The sequence below is a fragment of the Pseudophryne corroboree genome, chromosome 1 (genome assembly GCF_028390025.1).
Source record: "Pseudophryne corroboree isolate aPseCor3 chromosome 1, aPseCor3.hap2, whole genome shotgun sequence".
Taxonomy (NCBI): domain Eukaryota; kingdom Metazoa; phylum Chordata; class Amphibia; order Anura; family Myobatrachidae; genus Pseudophryne; species Pseudophryne corroboree.
Window position 1 is genome coordinate 623,054,024 of NC_086444.1, and position 20,542 is coordinate 623,074,565.

A 20,542-nucleotide genomic window follows, 5' to 3' on the forward strand; every position below is an offset into this window, starting at 1 on the left:
GAAAGTGAGCCCAGCACAATGTCGGAGCCTTTTCCAGCAACCATCACACAAGACATCCAGGTGGACGCGACCAAATCGGTAAAGACTGTAATCAAACCCCCTAACGGAGGGTCAGGTGAGGTCGTGTCCACAGGTACGTATGGTATTATACATCACGCACAAACAAATGTACCTCATATCGTGGAATCAATTCAGAATGACGTTACTGGACTTAATCCTATCAGGGTAATTGCAGTACCAAACGGGAAAACTGACTCTTCAGGAGTCACTCCTGTCAGGAACATTGCCATGTACTGCCCCTTTTCCCGAACAGAATTAAGAGCAATTCTGTCTGAATTTCCTGATCCCAGGAAAGACTTAGTTGCTTGTCAAAAATACATAAGAGTGCTAGGAAACACTGCAGAGCCAAATAACAAAGATTGGAGGACAGTTTTGAGGGCATGTTTACCCCCCGATGTTGATTCATTGAAATTTATTGCTGACTGTAAGCTAGATGAGGAAGTACCACTAACAGACAAGTATAACCAAGATAATGTAAAAAGAATCAATCTACAGTTAGGAGTATATTTTCCTACAGTAGTAAAGTGGAATAAAATCTTTACAATAAAACAAAAAGAAGGTGAATCCGCATCAGAATTTCTCTATCGTCCTAGTGGATGCTGGGGTTCCTGAAAGGACCATGGGGAATAGCGGCTCCGCAGGAGACAGGGCACAAAGTAAAGCTTTAGGATCAGGTGGTGTGCACTGGCTCCTCCCCCTATGACCCTCCTCCAAGCCTCAGTTAGATTTTTGTGCCCGGCCGAGAAGGGTGCAATCTAGGTGGCTCTCCTAAAGAGCTGCTTAGAAAAGTTTAGCTTAGGTTTTTTATTTTACAGTGAGTCCTGCTGGCAACAGGATCACTGCAACGAGGGACTTAGGGGAGAAGAAGTGAACTCACCTGCGTGCAGGATGGATTGGCTTCTTGGCTACTGGACATTAGCTCCAGAGGGACGATCACAGGTACAGCCTGGATGGTCACCGGAGCCTCGCCGCCGGCCCCCTTGCAGATGCTGAAACGAGAAGAGGTCCAGAATCGGCGGCAGAAGACTCCTCAGTCTTCTTAAGGTAGCGCACAGCACTGCAGCTGTGCGCCATTTTCCTCTCAGCACACTTCACACGGCAGTCACTGAGGGTGCAGGGCGCTGGGAGGGGGGCGCCCTGGGAGGCAAATGAAAACCTTTTTTGGCTAAAAATACCTCACATATAGCCTCCGGGGGCTATATGGAGATATTTAACCCCTGCCAGAATCCGTTAAGAGCGGGAGACGAGGCCGCCGAAAAAGGGGCGGGGCCTATCTCCTCAGCACACAGCGCCATTTTCCCTCACAGAAAGGCTGGAGGGAAGGCTCCCAGGCTCTCCCCTGCACTGCACTACAGAAACAGGGTTAAAACAGAGAGGGGGGGCACTAATTTGGCGTTAGAAATATATAAAAAAGATGCTATAAGGGAAAACACTTATATAAGGTTGTCCCTATATAATTATAGCGTTTTTGGTGTGTGCTGGCAAACTCTCCCTCTGTCTCTCCAAAGGGCTAGTAGGTCCTGTCCTCTATCAGAGCATTCCCTGTGTGTGTGCTGTGTGTCGGTACGTGTGTGTCGACATGTATGAGGACGATGTTGGTGAGGAGGCGGAGCAATTGCCTGTAATGGTGATGTCACTCTCTAGGGAGTCGACACCGGAATGGATGGCTTATTTAGGGAATTACGTGATAATGTCAACACGCGCCAAGGTCGGTTGACGACATGAGACGGCCGACAAACAATTAGTACCGGTCCAGACGTCTCAAAAACACCGTCAGGGGTTTTAAAACGCCCGTTTACTTTAGTCGGTCGACACAGACACAGACAGGGACACTGAATCCAGTGTCGACGGTGAATAAACAAACGTATTCCTTATTAGGGCCACACGTTAAGGGCAATGAAGGAGGTGTTACATATTTCTGATACTACAAGTACCACAAAAGAGGGTATTATGTGGGATGTGAAAAAACTACCGTAGTTTTTCCTGAATCAGATAAATTAAATGAAGTGTGTGATGATGCGTGGGTTCCCCCCGATAGAAAATATGGGCGGTATACCCTTTCCCGCCAGAAGTTAGGGCGCGTTGGGAAACACCCCTTAGGGTGGATAAGGCGCTCACACGCTTATCAGAACAAGTGGCGGTACCGTCTATAGATAGGGCCGTCCTCAAGGAGCCAGCTGACAGGAGGCTGGAAAAATATCATAAAAAGTATATACACACATACTGGTGTTATACTGCGACCAGCGATCGCCTCAGCCTGGATGTGCAGAGCTGGGGTGGCTTGGTCGGATTCCCTGACTAAAAATATTGATATCCTTGACAGGGACAGTATTTTATTGACTATAGAGCATTTAAAGGATGTATTTCTATATATGCGAGATGCACAGAGGGATATTTGCACTCTGGCATCAAGAGTAAGTGCGATGTCCATATCTGCCAGAAGATGTTTATGGACACGACAGTGGTCAGGTGATGCAGATTCCAAACGGCACAAAGGTGTATTGCCGTATAAAGGAAGAGGAGTTATTTGGGGTCGGTCCATCGGACCTGGTGGCCACGGCAACTGCTGGAAAATCCACCGTTTTTACCCTAAGTCACATCTCTGCAGAAAAAGACACCGTCTTTTCAGCTTCAGTCCTTTCGTCCCTATAAGAGTTATATCTGCCCAGGGATAGAGGAAAGGGAAGAAGACTGCAGCAGGCAGCCCATTCCCAGGAACAGAAGCGTTCCACCGCTTCTGACAAGCTCTCAGCATGACGCTGAGACCGTACAGGACCCCTGGATCCTACAAGTAGTATCCCAGGGGTACAGTTTGGAATGTCGAGACGTTTCCCCTGCGCAGGCTCCTGAAGTCTGCTTTACCAAGGTCTCCCTCCGACAAGGAGGCAGTATGGGAAAAAATTCACGAGCTGTATTCCCAGCAGGTGATAATTAAATTACCCCTCCTACAACAAGAAAAGGGGGTATTATTCCACACTATATTGTGGTACTGAAGCCAGAAGGCTAGGTGAGACCTATTCTAAATCTAAAAAAATTTGAACACTTACAAAGGTTCAAATCAAGATGGAGTCACTCAGAGCAGTGATAACGAACCGGGAAGAAGGGGACTATCTGGTGTCCCGAGACATCAGGGATGCTTACCTCCATGTCCCAAATTTGCCCTTATCACTAAGGGTACCTCAGGTTCGTGGTACAGAACTGTCACTATCAGTTTCAGACGCTGCCGTTTGGATTGTCTACGGCACCCCGGGTCTTTACCAAGGTAATGGCCGAAATGATGGTTCTTCTTCGAAGAAAAGGCGTCTTAATTATCCCTTACTTGGACGATCTCCTGATAAGGGCAAAGTCCAGGGAACAGTTGGAGGTCGGAGTAGCACTATCTCGGATACTGTTACAACAGCAGGGGTGGATTCTAAATATTCCAAAATCGCAGCTGATCCCGACAACAAGTCTCCTGTGCTTAGGGATGATTCTGGACACAGTCCAGAAAAAGGTGTTTCTCCCGGAAGAGAAAGCCAGGGAGTTATCCGAGCTAGTCAGGAACCTCCTAAAATCAGTGCATCATTGCACAAGGGCCATGGTAAAAAAAATGGTGACTTCCTTCGAAGCAATTCCAGTCGGCAGATTTCATGCAAGAACTTTTCAGTGGGATCTGCTGGACAAATGGTCCGGATCGCATCTTCAGATGCATCAGCGGATAACCCTATATCCAAGGACAAGGGTGTCTCTCCTGTGGTGGTTACAGAGTGCTCATCTTCTAGAGGGCCGCAGATTCGGCATTCAGTTTTGGATGTTGGTGACCACGGAGGCCAGCCCGAGAGGCTGGGGAGCAGTCACACAAGGAAAAAATTTCCAGGGAGTGTGATCAAGTCTGGAGATTTTTCTCCACATAAATATAGCTAAGGGTAAATTTATAATGCTCTAAGCTTAGCAAGACCTCTGCTTCAAGGTCAGCCGGTATTGATCCAGTGGGATAAAACATCACGGCAGTCGCCCACGTAAATAGACAGGGCGGCACAAGAAGCAGGAGGGCAGTGGCAAAAACTGCAAGGACTTTTCGCTGGGCGGAAAATCATGTGATAGCACTGTCAGCAGTGTTTCATTCCGGGAATGGAAACTGGGAAGCAGACTTCCTCAGTAGGCACGACCTCCACCCGGCAGAGTGGGAACTTCATGGGGAAGTTTTCCACATAATTGTAAACCGTTGGGAATTACCAAAGGTGGACATGATGGCGTCCCGTCTGAACAAAAAACGGGACAGGTATTGCGCCAGGTTAAGAGACCCTCAGGCAATAGCTGTGGACGTTCTGGTAACACCGTGGGTGTACCAGTCGGTGTATGTGTTCCATCCTCTGCTTTTCATACCTAAGGTACTGAGAATTATAAGACGTAGAGGAGTAAGAACTATACTCATGGCTCCGGATTGGCCAAGAAGGACTTGGTACCCGGAACTTCAAGAGATGCTCACAGAGGACTTATGGCCTCTGCCGCTAAGAAGGGACTTGTTTCAGCAAGTACCATGTCTGTTCCAAGACTTACCGCAGCTGCGTTTGACGACATGGCGGTGGAACGCCGGATCCTAAGGGAAGAGGTCATTCCTACCCTGGTCAAAGCCAGAAAGGAGGTGACCGCACAACATTATCACCACATGTGGCGAAAATATGTTGCGTGGTGTGAGGCCAGGAAGGCCCCACGAAGAAATTTCAACTCGGTCGATTCCTGCATTTCTTGCAAACAGGAGTGTCTATGGGCCTCAAATTGGGGTCCATTAAGTTTCAAATTTCGGCCCTGTCGATTTTTCTTCCAGAAAGAATTGGCTTCAGTTCCTGAAGTCCAGAAGTTTGTCAAGGGAGTATTGCATATACAACCCCCTTTTGTGCCTCCAGTGGCACTGTGGGATCTCAACGTAGTTCTGGGATTCCTCAAAACACATTGGTTTAAAACCAGTCAAATCTGTGGATTTGAAGCATCTCACATGAAAAGTGAACATGCTCTTGGACCTGGCCTGGACCAGGCGAGTGTCAAATTGGTGGTTTTTTTCTCAAAAAAGCCCATATCTGTTTGTCCATTCGGACAGGGCAGAGCTGCGGACTCGTCCCCAGTTCTCTCCCTAAGGTGGTGTCAGTGTTTCACCTGAACCAGCTTATTGTGGTGTCTTGCGCCTACTAGGGACTTGGAGGACTCCAAGTTGCTAGATGTGGTCAGGGCCCTGAAAATATAGGTTCCAGGACGGCTGGAGTCAGGAAAACTGACTTGCTGTTATCCTGTATGCACCCAACAAACTGGGTGCTCTTGCTTTTAAGCAGACTTTTGCTAGTTGGATGTGTAATACAATTCAGCTTGCACATTCTGTGGCAGGCCTGCCACAGCCAAAATATGTAAATGCCCATTCCACAAGGAAGGTGGGCTCATCTTGGGCGGCTGCCCGAGGGGTCTCGGCTTTACAACTTTGCCGAGCGGCTATTTAGTCAGGGGCAAACACGTTTGTAAAATCCTACAAATTTGATACCCTGGCTAAGGAGGACCTGGAGTTCTCTCATTCGGTGCTGCAGAGTCATCCGCACTCTCCCGCCCGTTTGGGAGCTTTGGTATAATCCCCATGGTCCTTTCAGGAACCCCAGCATCCACTAGGACGATAGAGAAAATAAGAATTTACTTACCGATAATTCTATTTCTCGGAGTCCGTAGTGGATGCTGGGCGCCCATCCCAAGTGCGGATTATCTGCATTACTTGTACATAGTTACAAAAATCGGGTTATTGTTGTGAGCCATCTTTTCAGAGGCTCCGCTGTTATCATACTGTTAACTGGGTTCAGATCACAGGTTGTACAGTGTGATTGGTGTGGCTGGTATGAGTCTTACCCGGGATTCATAAATCCTTCCTTATTGTGTACGCTCGTCCGGGCACAGTACCTAACTGAGGCTTGGAGGAGGGTCATAGGGGGAGGAGCCAGTGCACACCACCTGATCCTAAAGCTTTACTTTTTGTGCCCTGTCTCCTGCGGAGCCGCTATTCCCCATGGTCCTTTCAGGAACCCCAGCATCCACTACGGACTCCGAGAAATAGAATTATCGGTAAGTAAATTCTTATTATTTTCACCGGGCTCTGCAGGATATGGCTAGGTACACTGGTATAGATGACATTGAAACTAACGTACACCACAGAGAGGTAGCTGTGTCTGTATTAATGGACAGCTTAAAAGACACACTAAAAATCAGGGTACAAACCTCCATACCTCACTGGAGAGGCATCTCGGTGGCTGCATTAAGAGAGTCCGCTATCGAGCATGACCGCAATATCCAAAGAACCAGGGAAGCGCAGGGAGAACGGTTGATGGCAATGAGCATCCAAGCACTAGAGGAGGCATCAAGTCGACCAAAACCCCAGGCCCCTAGCACATGGAGGAAGCCAAGGATTTGTTATCTTTGTAGAAGAGAAGGGCATTATGCCAGCAACTGTAATAACCCACATAAAGTTAGACCCCCTAGACCAAGAAATGATCAAAATTATAACACACCAAATTATAATCAGGGATCATATAGGAAAAATTTTGGCCCACACCCATAATGTGCAGTCAGGAAAGGTGATCATTAGGACTGATGGTAAGCCTGAGGTTATAGTTAATAAATTGGGAGGTCATTCCCTGAAGACACAGGAATGACCGGGTGAAACGTTGTAAATGTATCGGTGAAATGTTTCTTTTTCTCTCTCCCCATCTCTGACGATTATTGGTAGGATTCAAACATTGCATATATCCGCTTGGTCTTTGCAGAAGTCTACCAAACCCCAGCATGACCTATCCGCATCAATGTATCCTGGCCAGATGCAGAAAGTGGAGTATGGTGCTGGGGGGAGGGACGGCGCAAAGAAACCATTGGACATGTAGATATGACAGCCTGACGATCTGACAATGTTTTAAAATGTTTGAAAAATGTTTTTTTTTTTCTCTTTTCCTATTGATGGCTATTGTTGATTTAAGTAATATACACATGCATATAAATTGTTCTCTCTCTTTTGTTTTTTTTGCTGTTGTTGTTTTCTCTCTCTTCTCACTCATGCTTTCATGTTTTAAAGATGGTATGTCACCCATCAGTTAGACAAATGGTAATGCAAGATTTTTGCTCCTTACAGAAAGATCGCTGGTTTGGAGCGAATATTGCATCACCAGAATGTTCGTTTGGAAGACTGAGAGACAGCACCTTTTGAGAAGACAGCAGAACAAGAAGAACAACAAAGACTAGAGAACTTATTATCGTAACAAGTCTCTCTTCCCCCTCAAACTGATTTTCTGTACCCCATTACAAATTTCTTCTTTTCTCCTCCTGTAAGATGGACTTGCCCCAAGAGACTGTGATATGGATTTTCCTGTTGACCATGATGTTGACCAGAGCAGTCTGTTTCGGTGAGAGTATCAGTGAGGTCGAGAAAGGATCCAGAAAGGTCCTGATGATAAAGATGGAGGTGTAAATTTCCAATAACAACCCAATCACCAAGCAAAGGCGAGTACCGGAAACGATCCAGCAGCCATGTTATCTGTAAACATTTTCTTTTAAGGATTGTTAGCTGAAGAAAACTGTATCTGTAGGCTCTGTAACAATGTCATTGAGGATGGGTGCATCAAGAAATGCCAATCCAGTTTTAATATCCACATGGACCGGCACCCATTGAGTGACTATCACTCCTTAGTGGGTAGTGTGTGTTAAATCAAACAGATTGTTGGGTATGCTCTCAAGTTCCTCAAGGTCATAGCAAATCAGGACTAGTACCATTTCCTTTAACGGTAGGGGAGGTACTTGAGCTAAAGGGTGGGAGACCGGTGGACAGGAGGTTTAATATCTCCAGTCCTCCTAGTTTGAAGCTCCACCAATATCATGTGGATAGACCCCTAGTATGTTTTAACATTACCAATCTCCGAAAGCCGGGAAATTGGGAAGTGTCATGGAGTAACCAAACCATGACCTTTTCATATAGAGCAGATAGAATGCCAACAGATACAGAGCTTATACGCCACATAGCCAGTAGAGGAAAATCTTTCCGATATAGGTATACCCTAGGAAGTAGGATTACGAGAGTTGGAGAGGTATCACCAGGATACTGTGCACATATCGTACAAGCTGATACGTGTACTAGACAGATGGGAGAATTAGGGTTAGGAGATTTCACATGGAAGATGTGTAATATGGTTATGTCCTACTCCGTCCCATATGTTCTCCCCGATGATGCATATTTCATATGCGGGAGGAAGGCGTATAAGTGGCTTGCCCCAAACTCTGAAGGATTGTGTTATATTGGAAAAGTACTGCCTGAAGTAATGACTGTATCACATGACAAAATGAAAGACATACACCGTGTTGCCCAAACTCCTTATACTCACACCCATTACGAGCACGTAGTTAAACGGCACCTGATAGAAAGAACAGAGCATCCGGCCTCTGACATGATTCATGAATCCACCGGGATTCAGTTTCTAATCGCGTTAGACATCACTCGCACCGCCAGAGGAGTGTTGAATTATAAATACATATCTGCGCTTGCAAATTTGTTAGATAATATCACTGAAATGTATGATGACACGTTTAGGTATACTGGAAGGGAACTTCAAGCTTATAAAACAGAACTGGTACAGCATAGAATGGTTCTTAATTACCTCACAGCAGTGACAGGCGGATATTGTGTCACACTGGCAACACAATACGGCGTGAAATGTTGCACATATATTACGAATAGCACCGAGGACCCGGTCGAGGTCATAGACCAAAAGATGGACGATATTCTCCAACTGAAGTGGGAATTTCGCAGGAGACACAATCTCACTCTTGCTGCTGTAGGTAATGAGCTGACTGGTTGGGTGTCATGGTTGAACCCGCGAAATTGGTTCTCTGGTTTAGGAGACTGGGCTCAAGGAGTCATAATGGATGTTGGGAAGTTTCTCCTATGTATCTTAGGTGTTGTCATATCAATTGGTTTGATATTTAGATGCGGTCAGGCTTTAATGAGGTGCAATCGTCGTACTAGGGTAATGAGTTTAAGGAGTGAGGAAACTGTAATTCCAATGGACTTGATTTATGACCCAACGGTAGAAACAATGATGTGATGAAAATGCGATTTCTACGGTCCGTTTCTTTCACCTGTTTTTCCGTTTTCTCCAAGGTAAAAAGACCCACTTGGACGAGGAGTTTGATGAGCCGATATACAGACAACAGATGGATTAAAGAAGAAGTTTTGACAACCTGATACACAGATTTTTGATGAACTATGCCATGGATCCCCAGTTTCCCTAGAAATTTTAAAATTACGCTAGCCCAACACTTTTGTAAATCTATGGACATTGACAGCTTTTGCTCGCACCTTATGGGCAAAAGCACAAAGAAGACTGCATTCAACAGACACCAAACAAGACCTCAATCGACGAATGTACATTTACCTGACATAGAATACCACCGCATTTACCGTAATTATGTCTTTTCTTCATTTCTACAACCCTCAGGTAATGACACACATAGTCGATAGGGAATACAGGCACAGATATCAGCAATCACATATCTCCCCCATTCATGTATCATCAACTAAAATGTGCTCCCCCATTTTGTTACAACCAAAGCCGAAAAGAGCTCGGTAAAGTTTGACAGCCCATCCACAGACCCGTACCACGGGATAAGAAGGAATTCAAATGTATACTTTGCAATACCTCGAAGCTTGATTTAAAACACGTACGGCACGATGATACATGACCCCCAAGCACGGATTCATACACACATGCTTCTGCTATCTCACTAGGTCATACCCTTTTCCTACCTTCTCCTCTCCTCCCCTACCCAACCATGTAAATGTATTAACCCCTGACATATATTTTTCTCTTTTTGAAATGTTTTAGAAGGTGGCAGTTATTGTTGACTGCCAAAGGGTGGACTGTCAAAGTCAGAAAAATATCTCTATGCACACTACCATATTTGCACCTCACACAGGTCCGTGCTGCGCATGCGTACGCTCTCCCGTACGTGCGCATACTCACAGTCGCGGGCACCCGCAGGCGCACGGTATGCGTATTTACGGTAGAGTTTATGTGATCGTAGCGTGCGACTCAATCGTTACATATTTTCACTATATAATGTATTTTGTAGATCATGGTCCCTTTGATAGATTCTGAAAGTTTGGTTAATATAGAATGTTCGTGAACAGAGAAATCCCTCTTTGTTTGATACGAAGGGTCAGACAGGAGTAATACAGTGGTGTTTAGTACCCATCGGAAGAGTATTTAATTAGCAATATTCCGGTGTTGGTTTGAAGCGGATTAATCGCTCGTGCGAATAGTTATGGACATAAGAAGTTTATGAACATTTACTGTATTTGCACTTATCCATGCGGCGGGAAACCCAGTTTCCCTCCCACCTGAGCTGTTGGAAATAGTCACGGCCCACCTGTATGAATCAACCTATGACCTTTTGTTATAATGCGAGGAGGAATTCCTGTGTCCAATGAACAATGAGATTGTAGGGACCATTGAATTGTATTGTGTGTGGGGCATAAATAGACAAGCCGATCACATCCAGCTCTCACTCTTCAACGGTTATCATTGCTGAAAATCGGGAGCTGGATGTCCAGAGGCGCATGCGATCGTTTCCTTTGTGCGTAAGTTTTTCTCCGCAACTATATTGATCTTCTTGTTATTGTGGGCCAATTTCTCTCTCTCTCTCTCTTCTCCTCTTTCTCTCTTATTTTCCCTTAGATAGTAATTGTATTGTATTTCCTGTGTAGTTATCTGGTTAGGTAGTCTATGTTATATTGTAGTGTATGATTTGTATTTGTATTAATTCTTTTGCAAGTATATCATTCATAATATATATATTAGGCGTTGGACCCTAAGCCCAGGTATCTGTGTATTTCTTATAGTGTTTAGTATTCTCAGAGCGTCGGTGACGCTCAAACAGCTTTTAAGTTAATAAGGTTACACTAGGTTGCATCTACACTCTATCTCTACACAAAGGTTTTACTGCATATTACATTGTTTATGGTTTAGATATAAAGGTTTAACATTGTGAGCGTCTGCGCCGCTCGTGATCTCCTCGTGGTCTCGAGCGTCCGCTACGCTGATAGCGTAGCATTACGGTAGTCGCTCACCTATAAGTGTGCCCGATACCAACAGCGTATTCTCATGAGCGTCTGTATCGCTCGAGCAGCCCGCACCCGATACAGCGTCCGTTACGCTATAGTGAACCATTACGTTAGTCAGCAGCCAATAGCGTGCCTGCCTGTGATCTCTTGGCCGTGAGCGAACGTGACGCTTGAGCGTCTCGACCACGGCTAAGCGATTGTTACGCAACGAGCGTACCCTTAAGGTACTTCATACGTAAATAGCGTACAGTGTTCTTAGACCTCATAAAGGGTTTTATATACGATAAATATTCAGCTTTATCAATTTATACACATGAAACGCATAATGACCCTTACACATATGCTGAATACTATTGCACAACCAACCCACTCACACACACACAGCACTCACACGGCCGCTAACATTGTGACCTCTGCTTCTGCTTGGATACAGATGTGTCCTCATAAATCTTGTCTCCATACACCATGCAGCAGGAAATGCCTGACGCGAGTCAACTGGTAGCTCTGCTAACGTCGGGTGCCTGTCTTTGATGAAAACGTTTCTTATTTGCATTGCTATGTGGCTAGGATGCACAAGCAGCTTCTCCTGATTAAAATGATATGTGGCATGCCTATATACTGTGTGTGACTGTGGCTGTATCTGCATACGAAATGCTACACACAGAATATAGGCATGCCGCATATCATTTTAATCAGCAGAAGCTGCTTGTGCCCCTAGGCATACCAGATGCCCTAGGCAATTGCCTAGTTTGCCTATACCTAGGGCCGGCTCTGAGTAAGACTGACACTGCCATTGGCAAAACAAAAAAACTTACTATAAAATAGTGATGTAAATAGTGTAGTGGTAATTTCTAGTGAACAATTTTGCTGCTGTGGATCTCATTAGCCTTCCCAGTCTTGTACAGTGGCAGGGTGATGATGTGACGTGTGCATGTCTCCCAACATGACCCTCTCCAAGAGGGACACAATGCTCTGCTCCTGGACTTTTCTCTTAATATATGACTGTCGTCACCTGTTTTGAACAGGTTAATGGATAAGAAAGATTTCTCTTACGTCCTAGAGGATGCTGGGGACTCCGTAAGGACCATGGGGTATAGACGGGCTCTGCAGGAGACATGGGCACTATAACGAACTTTAGAATGGGTGTGCACTGGCTCCTCCCTCTATGCCCCTCCTCCAGACCTCAGTTAGTTCCTGTGCCCAGAGGAGACTGGGTGCATTACAGGGAGCTCTCCTGAGTTTCTCTGAAAAAAAAATGTTGTTAGATTTTTTATTTTCAGGGAGCACTGCTGGCAACAGGCTCCCTGCATCGTGGGACTGAGGAGAGAGAAGTAGACCTACGTAAATGATAGGCTCTGCTTCTTAGGCTACTGGACACCATTAGCTCCAGAGGGAGTCGGAACGCAGGTCTTCCCTCGCCGTTTGTCCCGGAGCCGCCCCGCCGTCCTCCTCACAGAGCCGGAAGATAGAAGCCGTGTGAGTATAAGAAGAAAGAAGACTTCAAAGGCGGCAGAAGACTTCAGATCTTCTCTGAGGTAACCGCTGCGCGCCATTGCTCCCACACACAACACACACGGCAGGCACTGATGGGTGCAGGGCGCAGGGGGGGCGCCCTGGGCAGCAATTTTAAACCTCTAGGACTGGCTAAAATGAATATATAGGCTCCGTGGGCTGTATATAGTAAATCCCCCGCCAGTATTTAAAGAAATTGAGCGGGATCGAAGCCCGCCATTGAGGGGGCGGAGCTTGATCCCTCAGCACTAACCAGCGCCATTTTCTCCACAGAAACTGCAGAGAAGCTGGCTCCCCGGACTCTCCCCTGCTGAACACGGTGACACAGGGCAGAAAAGAGGGGGGGGGGGGCACTTGTAAGGCGCAGTGGGTGTATTATATGCACATAATTATATAAAAGCGCTATTTATCTGGGAATTGGTTTTTCCAGTGTCAGTTGGCGCTGGGTGTGTGCTGGAATACTCTCTCTCTGTCTCTCCAAAGGGCCTTATTGGGGATCTGTCTCCATATAAATATCCCTGTGTGTGTGGGGGTGTCGGCATGTCTGAAGCGGAAGGCTCTTCTAAGGAGGAGGTCGAGCAGATGATTGTGGTGTCTCCGTCGGCAACGCCGACACCTGATTGGTTGGACATGTGGAATGTTTTAAATGCAAATGTGACATTATTACATAAGAGGTTGGACAAAGCAGAGTCCAGGGAAAAAGCAGGGAGTCAATCCATGGCTTTGACTGTGTCACAGGGCCCTTCAGGGTCTCAAAAACGTCCCCTTTCCCAAATGGCAGACACTGATACCGACACGGATTCTGACTCCAGTGTCGACTACGATGATGCAAGGTTACACCCAAGGGTGGCAAAAAGTATTCATTATATGATTATTGCAATAAAAGATGTTTTGCATATCACAGATGACCCCTCTGTCCCTGACACGAGGGTACACATGTTTAAGGAAAAGAAACCTGAGGTGACATTTCCCCCATCTCATGAGCCGAACACATTATTGGAAAAAGCTTGGGAAACTCCAGACAAAAAACTGCAGATTCCCAAAAGAATTCTTATGGCGTATCCTTTCCCGGCACAGGACAGGGTACGGTGGGAATCCTCGCCCAGGGTAGACAAGGCTTTCACGCGCTTATCCAAGAAGGTGGCGCTACCGTCTCCAGACACGGCAGCCCTCAAGGATCCTGCTGACCGCAGATAGGAAACGACTTTAAAATCAATTTATACACATACGGGTGCTTTGCTCAGACCGGCAATAGCATCGGCTTGGGTTTGTAGCGCGGTAGCAGCTTGAACAGATACCTTGTCAGCTGATATGGATACCCTAGATAGGGATACCATTTTGTTGATCTTAGGTCACATCAAAGACGCAGTCTTATATATGAGGGATGCTCAGAGAGACGTCGGCCTACTAGGTTCAAGGGCCAACGCCATGGCGATCTCTGCTAGGCGAGTTCAAGGGCCAACGCCATGGCGATCTCTGCTAGGCGAGCACTGTGGACCCACCAGTGGACGGGTGATGCCGACTCAAAAAGGCATATGGAAGTTTTACCTTACAAGGGTGAGGTTTTATTTGGGGAAGGTCTCGCGGACCTGGTTTCCACAGCTACCGCGGGTAAATCTACTTTTTTGCCTTATGTTCCCACACAGCAAAAGAAAACGCCACAGTATCAGATACTGTCCTTTCGGTCGCATAAGTCCAGAAGAGGTCGGGGCTCTTCCTTCCTCGCCAGAGGTAAAGGTAGGGAAAAGAATGCCTGCTACGGCCAGTTCCCAGCAACAGAAGTCCTCCGCGGCTTCTACTAAATCCACCACATGACGCTGGGGCTCCACTGGGAGAGTCCGCTCCGGTGGGGGCACGTCTTCGACTCTTCAGCCACGTCTGGATTCAGTCGGACGTGGATCCTTGGGTGATGGAAATTGTATCCCAAGGCTACAAGCTGGAATTTCGAAGACGTGCCTCCCCGCCGATTCTTCAAATCGGCTTTACCAACGTCTCCCCCAGAGAGGGAGATAGTTTTAGCTGCAATTCAAAAGCTGTGTCTACAGCAAGTGATTATCAAGGTTCCCTTAATACAACAGGGAAAAGGGTACTATTCAACCATATTTGTGGTCCCGAAAGCAGATGGCTCGGTCAGACCCATTCTAAACTTAAAATCACTGAACCTGTACTTAAAAAGGTTCAAGTTCAAGATGGAATCGCTAAGGGCAGTGATCTCCAGCCTGGAAGGGGGGGATTTTATGGTGTCACTAGACAAAAAGGGTGCATGCCTTCATGTCCCCATTTATCCTCCTCATCAGGCGTACCTGAGATTCGCTGTACAGGACTGTCATTACCAATTTCAGACGTTGCCGTTTGGGCTTTCCACGGCCCCGAGGGTTTTCACCAAGGTAATGGCGGAAATGATGGTACTCCTGCGCAGGCAAGGAGTCACAATTATCCCGTACTTGGACGATCTCCTGATAAAAGCGAGATCAAAGGAACAGTTACAGAAAAGCGTGTCGCTCTCCCTGAGAGTGCTGCAGCGACATGGCTGGATCCTAAATCTACCAAAGTCACAGTTGGTTCCAACAACTCGGCTATCTTTCTTAGGCATGATTCTGGACACAGAACAAAAAAGGGTTTTTCTCCCGATGGAAAAAGTCCAGGAACTCCAGAACATGGTCAGAGACCTGTTAAAACCAAAAAGAGTGTCAGTACATCAATGCACTCGGGTACTGGGGAAAATAGTGGCGACCTACGAGGCCATCCCCTTCGGCACGTTTCATGCGAGGACTTTTCAGTGGGACCTTCTGGACAAGTGGTCCGGGTCCCACCTTCAAATACATCAGAAAATAACCCTATCCCCCAGGGCCAGGGTGTCTCTCCTGTGGTGGCTGCAGAGTGCTCACCTTCTAGAAGGTCGCAGGTTCGGCATTCAGAACTGGGTTCTGGTGACCACGGACGCGAGCCTCCGAGGATGGGGAGCAGTCACACAAGGCAGGAATTTTCAGGACTGTGGTCAAGCCAGGAGGTTTTTCTATACATCAACATACTGGAATTAAAGGCCATATACAACGGCCTACGACAAGCGGAGAATCTTCTTCGCAACCTACCGGTTCTGATTCAATCAGACAACGTCACAGCCGTGGCTCATGTAAACCGCCAAGGCGAGACAAGGAGCAGAGTGGCAATGGCGGAAGCCACCAGGATTCTGCGCTGGGCAGAAAATCACGTAAGCGCTCTGTCAGCGGTATTCATTCCGGGAGTGGACAGCTGGGAAGCATACTACCTCAGCAGACACGATCTCCAACCAGGAGAGTGGGGTCTTCATCAAGAAGTCTTTGCAGAAATAACAAGTCTTTGGGGACTTCCTCAAATAGACATGATGGCATCACGCCTCAACAAGAAGCTTCGGAGGTATTGTGCCAGGTCAAGGGACCCTCAAGCAGTAGCGGTAGACGCCCTGGTGACACCACGGGTGTTTCAGTCGGTCTATGTGTTCCCTCCTCTTCCTCTCATCTCAAAAATATTGAGAATCATAAGACGAAAAAGAGTATGGACAATACTCATTGTTCCAGATTGTCCTCGAAGGGCCTGGTATTCAGATCTTCAGGAGATGCTCACAGGAGATCCGTGGCCTCTTCCTCTCAGGGAGGACCTATTGCAGCAGGGACCCTGCGTGTTCCAAGACTTACCGCGGTTACGTTTGACGGCATGGCGGTTGAACACCGAATCCTAGTGGGGAAGGGTAATCCGGAAGAAGTCATCCCTACTCTGATAAAGGCTAGGAAGGAAGTAATGGTGAATCATTATCACTGTATCTGGAGGAAGTATGTATCTTGGTGTGAAGCCAAGAATGCTCCTACGGAAGATTTCCACTTGGGCCGTTTTCTCCACTTTCTACAGACAGGAGTGGATATGGGCCTAAAGCTAGGCTCAATTAAGGTACAGATTTTGTCCCTATCTATATTCTTCCAGAAGGAATTGGCTTCTCTCCCAGAAGTCCAAACTTTTGTAAAGGGAGTGCTACACATCCAGACTCCTTTTGTGCCCCCAGTGGCACCATGGGACCTTAACATGGTGTTACAGTTCCTAAAATCTCACTGGTTTGAACCTCTTCAAACAGTTGAATTAAAGTTTCTCACTTGGAAGGTGGTCATGTTGTTGGCCTTGGCATCGGCAAGGCGGGTGTCCGAATTGGCGGCCTTATCTCATAAGAGCGCCTATCTCATTTTCCATGAGGATAGAGCAGAGTTGAGGACTCGTCCTCAATTTTTGCCTAAGGTGGTGTCATCGTTTCATATGAACCAACCTATTCTGGTGCCTGTGGCTACGGGAGACTTGGAGGATTCCAAATCCCTTGATGTAGTCAGGGCCTTAAAAATTTACGTAGCCAGGACGGCTCGGGTTAGGAAAACAGAGGCACTGTTTGTCCTGTATGCAGCCAACAAGGTTGGCGCTCCTGCTTCTAAGCAGACTATTGCTCGCTGGATCTGTAACCCTATCCGTTTGATAGATAGACAGTGTCTAGTTAGACAGTCAATAGATAGACACCATATATTAGACAGACATTAGGTCGACAGGGTCAAAAGGTCGACATGGAAAAGGTCGACAGGTCGACATGAAAATTGTCGACATAAAAAGATAGACAAATGTGTTTTTTTTTAAATGTAACATGTTTTTGGATTACTTCATACTTTCTCTATCCATGTCGGCATAGAGTTGGTTATAAACCTTGTGTCGAGCGCAGCGAGCCACCGTGCCCGAAGCGAGCCCCGCGAGGGTATGCCTTTCTACAATTGGGGGTCCCAGATGACAAAACTATCCACACAAACCACAAAAATGCAAAAAACATGGTGTCTACCTTTTTCATGTCGACCATTTTCATGCCGACCTTTTGACCCTTTTGACCTGTCGACCTTTTGACTTGTCGACCTTTTCCATGTCGACCTCTTGACCCTATCGACCTTTTGACCCTGTCGACCTAATGTCCATCTAACATATGGTGTCTATCTATTGACTGTCTAACTAGACACTATCTATCTTTCATACTGCAACCATCTGTAACACGATTCAGCAAGCTCATTCTACGGCTGGATTGCCGTTACCAAATTCAGTGAAGGCCCATTCCACTAGGAAGGTGGGCTCTTCTTGGGCGGCTGCCCCAGGCGTCTCGGCCTTACAGCTATGCCGAGCAGCTACTTGGTCGGGTTCAAACACTTTTGCAAAATTCTACAAGTTTGATACCCTGGCTGAGGAGGACCTCATGTTTGCTCAATCGGTGCTGCAGAGTCATCCGCACTCTCCCGCCCGGTTTGGAGCTTTGGTATAATCCCCATGGTGCTTACGGAGTCCCCAGCATCCTCTAGGACGTAAGAGAAAATAAGATTTTAAACCTACCGGTAAATCTTTTTCTCCTAGTCCGTAGAGGATGCTAGTCGCCCGTCCCAGTGCGGACATATTTCTGCATGACTTGTATATAGTTATTGCTTACATAAGGGTTATTTTATAGTTAAGATCAGTCGTTGGCTGATACTGTTTTGTTTCATACTGTTAACTGGTTGCGTATATTCCAGGTTATACGGTGTGGATGGTGTGGGCTGGTATGAATCTTGCCCTTGGATTAACAAAAATCTTTTCCTTGTGCTGTCCGTCTCCTCTGGGCACAGTTTCTCTAACTGAGGTCTGGAGGAGGGGCATAGAGGGAGGAGCCAGTGCACACCCATTCTAAAGTTCTTTATAGTGCCCATGTCTCCTGCGGAGCCCGTCTATACCCCATGGTCCTTACGGAGTCCCCAGCATCCTCTACGGACTAGGAGAAAAAGATTTACCGGTAGGTTTAAAATCTTATTATTTCATTACAGATTATGGCAATCATAAATTAAGAGGGAAGTCCAGGAACAAAGCATTCTGTCCTTCCTGGATAGGGTCGTATTGGGAGGTATGCGTGTGGCCATATGAAGTGAGACATACCATATACACACAATAAATGAATGCAAGTCACCAAAGGGTAGACAGCATTTGTACGTGTGTTGGACCCCCATAACTCTTGCAATATTTCTGGGAATTCATCTTTACCTCTGTATCATTTTGTAATTGTTTGATTTCATAGACTATGTAAGGTGTTTTTAATGTTCATATTTTTTTTTCCAGTAAGCTATGTTAGGGCATGCTGTGGCGTTAAAATGACAGGCTGCAGAGAAAGCATTTTCTCATACGTCCTAGAGGATGCTGGGGACATCAAGACCATGGGGTATAGACGGGATCCACAGGAGACATGGGCACTCTAAAGACTTTTCATTGGGTGCGAACTGGCTCCTCCCTCTATGTTCCTCCTCCAGACCTCAGTTTTAGAAATGTGCCCAGGTCGACTGGATGCACTCTGAGGAGCTCTACTGAGTTTCTCTGAAAAGACTTATGTTAGGTTTTTTATTTTCAGGGAGATCTGCTGGCATCAGACTCCCTGCTTCATGGGACTGAGGGGGCAGAAGCAGACCAACTTCCTCAGAGTTTCATGGCTCTGCTTCTGGCTGACAGGACACCATTAGCTCCTGAAGGGAACTAAACGCTAGCCGTGTCTAGATGCTCACTCCCACAGCACGCCGTCACTCCCCTCACAGAGCCAGAAGTCAGAAGACAGGTGAGTATAAGAAGAATGATCTTCTATCAAGTAAGTGACGGCTGAGCTGCGGCGCGGCTGGCGGGAGCGCAGCGCGCCATTGGTGCCCACACACACAGGCACTACAGGGTGCAGGGCGCGGGGGGGGGGTGCCCTGGGCAGCAAGAAAAATACCTCAAACTGGCTAAAAGGGAGCATGAGTTGCCGCTGGCACAGCCCTACCCCTGCCAGTATAAATATTCCAGTATTTGTATGAGTGTAAGGACGCACCATTGCGGGGGCGCAGCTTTTTCCTCAGGCAGCCAGCACACTACTCAGCGTCTTTTCTCTCTCTCCTCAGGCTGCAGAGAGCACGCTGGTCCTCTCCTCCACTTCTGACAAGTACAGGGTGCTATTAAGGGGGTGCACAAAGCGATTGTGGTGCATTTGATAGTGTATATTTCTCTTACGTCCTAGAGGATGCTGGGGACTCCGTAAGGACCATGGTGTATAGACGGACTCCGCAGGAGACATGGGCACTATAAAGAACTTTAGAATGGGTGTGCACTGGCTCCTCCCTCTATGCCCCTCCTCCAGACCTCAGTTAGATCCTGTGCCCAGAGGAGACTGGGTGCATTACAGGGGAGCTCTCCTGAGTTTCTCTGTAAAAGAATTTTGTTAGGTTTTTTATTTTCAGGGAGCACTGCTGGCAACAGGCTCCCTGCATCGTGGGACTGAGGGGAGAGAAGCAGACCTACTTAAGTGATAGGCTCTGCTTCTTAGGCTACTGGACACCATTAGCTCCAGAGGGTCGGAACGCAGGTCTCACCCTCACCGTTCGTCCCGGAGCCGCGCCGCCGTCCTCCTCACAGAGCCGGAAGATAGAAGCCGGGTGAGTAGAAGAAGAAAGAAGACTTCAAAGGCGGCAGAAGACTTCAGTTCTTCAGTGAGGTAACGCGCCATTGCTCCCACACACACACACAACAGCGGGCACTGTAAGGGTGCAGGGCGCAGGGGGAGGGCGCCCTGGGCAACAATTAATTGCCTCAAGGGACACTGGCAGATGTAAATATACTGCGGAGGCAGTATATTATTAACCCCCGCCAGTTTTTTTATTATTTGAGCGGGAGCGGGACCGAAGCCCGCCGCTGAGGGGGCGGGGCTTGATCCTCCAGCACTAACCAGCGCCATTTTCTCCACAGCACATGCAGAGAAGCTGGCTCCCCGGACTCTCCCCTGCTGAACACGGTCACAGAGGGCAAAAAAGAGGGGGGCACATG